Below are 8,409 nucleotides of genomic sequence, written 5' to 3'. Positions count from 1 at the left end.
CCCCCCCCCACTTCTCCGTCACCTCCCTTTCCGGGATCTCCAGGAGTAGGTCAGTAGTTACCCTTCTCGCTCCCAAAGTGGGGGACGGGAGAAGTGGGGGGGGGGGGGACAGGAAGGAAAGGAGAAGGACTTTTTCCTCCCTGCTAACGTACCATCGGCTATTAAAAAAAAAATCAATAATTCAACTCTTAATATTGTTGGCACCAGTGTTCTACTTTGATGAAGGTGTTTTTAATCAGCTCAACTAATTTACTTAATATCCCCCTTTAATGGGCTTTGGCCAAGAGCTTAGGCCTGGAATTTGGCTTTCAACAGAAGTTTGTGTAAATGTAATTTCGTGTAAATGTAATTTTAAGCGGTTCACCGTAATGGAAGAGGGAGGGTGTAGTTTTTTTCAAAACGTATGATAAAAATTGATATACAGAGAAGTGGAGTGACGCGTGTGGTCTCTCCTCATGTGGAGAGACCCTCTTGTCCCCATGGGACTGTTCAGGGGCTTCCCTCCCCAGCCAGGAGACGTGGCAGCCCTGGCCAGGTCTGGCCCCCTTGTGCTGTGTGGTGGGCAGAGGAGGAAAGCATTAACGAGAACTCTGAATCCCCTCTAATGGTTCTTCACTGCTTTGTGCCTCCCCCAAGCCTTGACTCCTTTCTCTCTCCTAGAAAGCATACAGGGCCAAGTGCCCATCACCCACCTGAGATTAGACCATGACCTCCTGAAGCCTGTGTGGGTGTTTTCATTCATACCTCATCCTATTTTTTGGATGCCTACTCTGTGCCTGCAACGGTGCTAAGCACACCGGCACCTTCCACACGGACGGGCCACCGTTCACCCACTCGCTAAACGTTAAAAGAAGACTGGTGCCAGGTGGTGGGCATACAAGTAAGGTGTTAGGATGATAGCGAAGCAGGTGCTGAATAAATGCTTGTTGTGCTGAGCCTTATAAAAGTGGAGACCATCGAGGGGCTTAGCCTTGAATGCGTTAGGATAATATTGTTGTTTGCCCAACGTGCAACACCTGCTGCCAGTGCTTTAACAAGGACGTCTAGAGACTGTGGGTTTTCTCTCTGGTTCGTACTGACTTCTTGAAACTGAATACCTTGTGTGTCGTCCATTTTGCATGAATGCAAATGGCGCGATCTTGTTATTCAGCCAGGGTTTGTGGCTACATGTCAATAACTATTTTTACAAAAAGAGACATGTAAGAATCCTTCCTTTCTTTTTTCTTTTTTTTTTTTTTAGTGAAGCTTCTTTTCAAATTCATGGTTGACCGCCTCGATCCCTTTTATCTTCTAAAACCTGCCTGCCTGGTTAAAAGTTCTAGAAGGTTTCCAGCGTCCAAAGCTGTTCAGCGTTCTTCCGAGAAAACATCCTGCCACATGTATTTGATTTTGAGTATCAAAACAAGATGTGTTTAAAAAGAACAGAAGCCTAATAATTAAGCAGCTTACTTACCAGGTATGTGTTCAAATACTTACTCCACGTTTCGTAACAGGCAAACTCTTAAGTGCTCAATCAACGTTCTCGTCAAAATGCACCACGTGAGAGTATTTTGTGTGCGGGAACAAGGTGTGGGAAATGGAGCCCCAAAGACAACAGGGAGCACACTCTGTTTAAGTGACAAATCTGCCCCAGCGTTCTTCCGTTCCACAGTAGACATAGATAAATGGCGCGTTACAAAGCTCCATAACTCACATTTTAAAAAGGATTACCTTTCACTTACTCTGGTCATATGATAAATGGACTTCCTGGGAGTTCCCTCTCCCAAAAACAAGTTGAAAGTTAACTGAAACAAAATGCGCTCATGAGGACACTAACAGGTACGTGGTTAGGCACCCCTTGCCTCAGTGCCTCTTCTGCTATTTGAGACACCAACTGTAAGGGGACCACTCTCCATGCAAACGCGTAAATCTCGTAAACTCTAGGATTGTGATATGAAAAAAGAGCATGCCTTATCTCTGTCTTCCTGGGGGTCACGCATCTTCATTCCAGATGCCACCCCCGTATTGACCCCTGAAAGTATGCCCCTCCCCTGTGCGGGAATGAAGCAAGGAGTCCCCTCTTTCTGGGGAGGAGGGCCTGTTACAACATAATTAAAACAGTCTGGTAATTTTTTTTTTTTTTTAATTTTTTTTTCAACGTTTATTTATTTTTGGGACAGAGAGAGACAGAGCACGAACGGGGGAGGGGCAGAGAGAGAGGGAGACACAGAATCGGAAACAGGCTCCAGGCTCTGAGCCATCAGCCCAGAGCCTGACGCGGGGCTCGAACTCACGGACCGCGAGATCGTGACCTGGCTGAAGTCGGACGCTTAACCGACTGCGCCACCCAGGCGCCCCAGTCTGGTAATTTTTAAAAGAATTTTCTAAATTCCACAGAAGAATATAAAGACCTATGCATAAAACCATAGATAGCCAAATAATCTAATAAGCAAGCTCCAAACAGATGGTTTCTGAGCTTATACTAACTATAGACCCAGATGCCAGAATCCATTCATTTAACTGATAGTGAATGGTTTCTAGCCCACGTGTCCATTGCTAAGGCTTTGGATGCAAAGCATAAAACATGGCATTGAGTACAAACTCACAGTCCAGTTAGGGAGATAAAAATGTTCCTAAGTAATTTTTTTGCCCTGTGATAAATGCTACAGTACAGGTGGATGGAAACACTTTGGAACATACAGAGGGGAAAACAAAATGGTGGCCATGGGAATCCATCAGTAAGGCCAAAGTGACTTGTGCAGGGTCTTAAAGGAGACCTAGGATCCTGGGCTGAGAAAAGGAGGAAAGGCGTCCCAGGCAGAGACACAACACGCACAAAGCAGATCAGTCTAAAGAAGTTTGGTGGGCTGTGAAGCGGCCATAGGGTGGCCCAGGCTTCGTGCCCAGCCCTCTCCCCGTCTGCTGCCTCTCTCCCACGGCTTGCAAGTTCCCATAGCAGCAAAGACCAAGGGACAGATTCCAACTCTCTGCTCTAGGGCCCTCTCACCTTCAGGAGAGCCGTTTTCTTCGCACACAGAGAAGTGGCCTTAGGGATTCTTTTCAAAAACCTAAAATCAAGCCTAGGGTCTGACAGTGGACTAGAATGTCCAAAACTGGATCTCTAGGACATAAGGTCATTGTAAATCAGACCCATGATGTAACCACCTGGCCAGTCATGCCAGTCATCCCCAGAATCCGTGCACACCTGGTAACAGGAGAGCAACGCGTCACTTCACCTGATGCTTTAAGCTTTAGGGAAGCAAGAGAATCTTTATTCCCTGTGGGAGAAGTGTAAGACAGGAAGAAGAGACACACAGCAAGAAACTTCATGGTTCAGAGTAGATCCAGTGGCCACAACCTCCCCCTGCAGCAGGTGCTCAAGAGGAACACCCTGATAACACAAATAAGGGGGCCTCTCCAAAGCCCTAGAGGAGCCGGTCTCACTTTGCTTCCAAAGCTATTCAAAAGCCATAGGTGAAACCTATCAAGCCAGACTTTCAAACAAGACTTTTAGCCCAAGAGGCTTAACCGCAGGATTCTTAATAAACCAACAGCCCTGAACCAAGATCCAGGAAACAAAAGTTACGGTCTCAGCAGGCCCCCAGGACAAGCTCACCAATCCAAGGCTATTACCATTGGATTTTCTGTTCTTTTGAAGATACCGTGTGGTACAAACACTTCTCTGAAGGAAAAAAAAAAAAAAAAGCTACCTCCTAGAAACTTCTGAACAGAAGTAGATCATCTGCTTTTGTTCTTCTTTCTGGAATCACATATCCTCCAGTTTTCAGTAAGATTAGGGATTGCTCATGATAGCTGTATCAACATGAGCAATGGGAAATGTCTGCGTTTGAGTTTTTTTGAAGCAATTTAAGTATATTTTATCTCCTCTGTGATCCATTCTTTTTTTTTCTTGAAAGAGAGAGAGGGAGACAGAGTACGAGTGGGGGAGGGGCAGAGAGAGAGGGAGACAGAATCCACAAAGCAGGCTCCAGGTTCTGAGCTGTCTGCACAGAGCCCAACTTGGGGCTCGAACCCGTGAACCACAAGATCATGACCTGAGCCAAAGTTGGACACTTAAACGACTGAGCCACCCAGGCGCCCCTCTAGGATCCATTCTTAATAGTCAATTTATTTAAACTAAAATAATAATAATAATAATTCACCCATGTCTCCTAACCCCCACCCGTTACCTCTGGAAACCGATCTATTCTCTGCATCTATGAGCTTGTTTATTTTTTTTATATATACATATATTTTTTAGTCTCTGCATATAAAAGAGATCATACAGTATTTGTCTTTGTCTGACTTATTTACTCAAAGTCCATCCATGTTGTTGCAAATGGCAAGATGTTATTCCTTTGTGTGGCTGAATAATTTTATTCTTTTTTCATTACCCATTCATCTATCAGTGGACACAGGTTTTTTCCATAGCTTGGCTATTGTAAATAATGCTGCAATGAACATTGGGGTGCAGATACCTTTTCCAATTGGTTTTCATTTCCTTTGGATAAATACCCAGAAGTAGAGTTGCTGAATCCTATGGTAGTTGTATTTTTACTTTTTTGAGGAACCCTTATACTGTTTTCCATAGTGGCTATGCCAGCTTACATTCCCACCAACAGTGGGATCCCCACTACTTCCAGACGACCGGATATTAAATGTAGAAAACGCTGAAGACTCCATCAGAAAGCTTAGAACTAATAAAAAAAATTCAGTAACGTTGCAGGATATAAAATAAGTATACAAAAATCTGTTGGGTTTCTATACACTAATAATTCACCATCAGAAAGAGAAACAATCCTGTTTACAATTGCATCAAAAAGAATAAAATACCTAGTAATAAATGTAACCAAGGAGATACAACCCTATTTGTTAGAAATTACCAGAAATTAATGAAAGAAAATGAAGAAAACATAAACAAATAAATAAATAATAGCTATGTGGTGCTTTTATTAAGACTTTTATTAAGAACAGAAGGTGTGGGGGCGCCTGGGTGGCGCAGTCGGTTAAGCGTCCGACTTCAGCCAGGTCACAATCTCGCGGTCCGTGTGTTCGAGCCCCGCGTCAGGCTCTGGGCTGATGGCTCAGAGCCTGGAGCATGTTTCCGATTCTGTGTCTCCCTCTCTCTCTGCCCCTCCCCCGTTCATGCTCTGTCTCTCTCTGTCCCAAAAATAAATAACATTGAAAAAAGAAAAAAAAAAAAAGAACAGAAGGTGTGGGTCATAAATGCACAGCAGCTTACATGAAATGTGTTGGTGTTTTGGGTGCTGTTGCCAATAAATAGTCATTTCTTTTTTTTTTTTTAATCTTTTTTTTTCAACGTTTATTTATTTTTGGGACAGAGAGAGACAGAGCATGAACAGGGGAGGGGCAGAGAGAGAGGGAGACACAGAATCGGAAACAGGCTCCAGGCTCCGAGCCATCAGCCCAGAGCCCGACGCGGGGCTCGAACTCCCGGACCGCGAGATCGTAACCTGGCTGAAGTCGGACGCTGAACCGACTGCGCCACCCAGGCGCCCCAATAGTCATTTCTTTTACAACAGCTGCTTTCAGGTGTAGGATCCTGGTTAATAAACTCAACAAAACGAACACAATTCTTCTTCACTTATCCATCAATAAACATGTCAGAGACTAACGGCAGGTAGGAGGCCCCCACAGGACCTGCTGAGGTTGGGAAGAGAAACGCGTTTCCTGGGGAGATCACAGTCTGGTGGAGAGGACCGAGATGCGCATGAGTAGCCATGAGCTTGTGTAGAATATGGAAAGCACTCTAAGAAGCATCTGAACAAAGTATGACAGAAATGCAGGGAGAAGGTTAGCACATCCACCTGCGGGGCAGAAGAAGGTCTCGCACACGGGGAGTTGAACTGCGGGTTAAGGGTCAAAGGGGCTGTCTGCAGCGAGAGAAGGTGAGAAGGGCATTGCAACAGAGAGAACAGGGCGGCCAGTAACATGGAAGCTGGGAGCTACGAGTTCAAAGACAAGGAGTTCAGTTTGGCCGGCACATAGGGAATATGAAGGAGAAGCCAGTTCAGGCTGCCTTGAGGAGGACGTTAAATGCCATGCTAAGGAATTGACCTTCCATTGAGTGTTGCAGGAAGGGCAGTGGAGAGATGGGAAAGGTGTTTCAGTGGTAATGACAAAACCCTCCACCGTGACACCGTAGCTCCTAAGGCCTGTCTTGTGTCCTAAGTCTGCAACCGCTGTCAGAAAACCCGGTACATAGTGTTCCCTGTTCATGTGTGTTGTGTCCTGATTGCATGAAAGGGCTATGCTGTGAAAAAATTAATTCAACGGTAACATTTTGGATGAATTGGAGAGAGGAAGGAAAAGCAGAAAGAATGGTTAAAAAAAAAAAAACCAAACAGCACACCCGAAACTAATATAATTACTTTCAACTATGTGACTTCATTTAACCCTCACAAAAAATATACATAAAAGGGCTATTCTTGCTTTGCAGAGCGGTAAAGTGAATCTCAGGCGGGTCAAACCCCAACAGCCAGAGCTGCCTTTGGTGGCAGTTTCTTTCCACAAAGTTGTGCTCTTTAACCAGGGTGGCAGCAGCAGGAAGAGAAGGGATCACTGTGAAGACGTGACAGAGGGCAGATCAACCATCCAGTTCTCGTGGGTGAACAGCTATGGGCTGGAGCGAAGAGACCACAGAAGGAGACGGACGGAGCAATGAACTAAAACAGAGATCGGCCAGAGGAGCGAGTTGGTAAGAGAAACAAATGGAAGTTCATCATTACTACCATTATTACTGAGAGCTACACCCTCACGGAATCGACAGCCTCACAGTCATAGCTAATATTTAATAAACACGGATACACCAGGTACTCAGCCAAGGGCTTTACAGGCATTACTTCTCGTTAAATAACATTTTGTTCAGTTCTCAAGACGATTAGTTCACGCAGCTCTCAAAACTTTCTGTGACAACACTAACATGTTATTTGCTTTTTAATCTGTGTTGAATTTCCACCAATGGTGAAAAGCAGCACGGGTCAAAGTGCTATTGTATTGGCTCAGCGCTAATCAAGGCAGTGGTAACGGCAACACAAAAGCCAAGTTACCGCTTAACGGAACAGTACGAATTACTAATCTTATTAAATGACGCCCTGAGTACATGCCTTTTTGATATTTTGTGTGGCGAAACTGAGGTGTGGCGTCAAAGGACTTCTCCTATATATCAAACTCTGACATCCTCTCAAGAAAAAGCATTCGTGTGATCACTGAACCGAATGCTTGTTTTTTTCCCCCTGCACAACACCATTGTTAGTTGATAGACTGACAAACCATGGCTCTTCAACCTCGGGGACCGGGCACACATTTTCTCAAAAAGAAACAAAGTGAGCCTGTCACTTCCAGGAAAAAATAACGGATGGCATTCGTTGCCAACGATAAAATTCAGGCTTTGACATGAAACTTGAATTTTGGAAAACTCGTGTCTGCCACCATGAGCCTAGTAGCCTCCCGATCCTTAAAGACTTTTCCATGAGATCAAAGGTGGTATTAAGAAATGTAATTTTCTTTCTGATATCCTATACTGACGCATGTCAACGTTGGGAAGACGCGCCTACTTCTGTGAGACAGTATTTTCCGAATGACTTGCGTATGATGTTACAAAATCATGAATGGGTTTTAGAAAGTGCTATTCAAAGTAAAAGACCAATGAGTTTTAACGTAACACAGTACAAAATTCACTGATATGGCTTCAGATTCCATGCTGCAACTAATGTTTGAGAAACTCCCAATTATCTCGAGTTTTGGTGTTTAAATGTCTGGGGCACCTGGGTGGCCCAGTCAGTTAAGCATGTGACTTCAGCTCAGGTCATGATTTCATGGTTCATGAGTTTGAGCCCGCATCAGGCTCCGGGCCATGGAGCCTGCTTCGGATTCTCTCTCTCCCTCTCTCCCTCTCTCTCTCTCTCCCTCTCTCTCTCTCTCTCTCTCTCTCTCTCTCTCATTCTCTGCCCCTCCCTCATGTGCACACATGCTCTCTCTGTCTCTCAAAAAATACATCAGTAAATACATAAGCATTTTAAGAAGAATGCAATTAAATGGAAAGATTATTGGGGCACCTGGGTGGCTCAGTCAGTTAAGCACTCAATTCTTGATTTCAGCTCAAGTCAGGAACTCACGTTTGGTGAGTTTGATTCCTGCCGGGCTCTGCACTGACAGCATGGAGGATGCTTGGGATTCTCTCTCTCTCCCTCTCACTGCCCCTCCCCTGCTTGTTCTCTCTCTCTCTTTCTCAAAATAAATAAATAAATTTCAAAATAAATAAATCACTTAAAATCCCTTCGTTTTTCAACTATGTATCTGTGAAGCTGGGTTTTCTTCACTTCATCCAAAACAATGTGTCCCACCAGATAAAATAAACAAGCAAATATGAAAATAATCCACTCATCTTCAGACATCAAAGAATGTACA

Source organism: Herpailurus yagouaroundi, unplaced genomic scaffold, assembly GCF_014898765.1.
Source record: "Herpailurus yagouaroundi ecotype Mexico unplaced genomic scaffold, PumYag 197, whole genome shotgun sequence".
NCBI classification, from domain to species: Eukaryota; Metazoa; Chordata; class Mammalia; order Carnivora; family Felidae; genus Herpailurus; species Herpailurus yagouaroundi.
The sequence above is the reverse complement of the archived record's forward strand: the minus strand, read 5'-3'. Positions refer to the sequence as shown.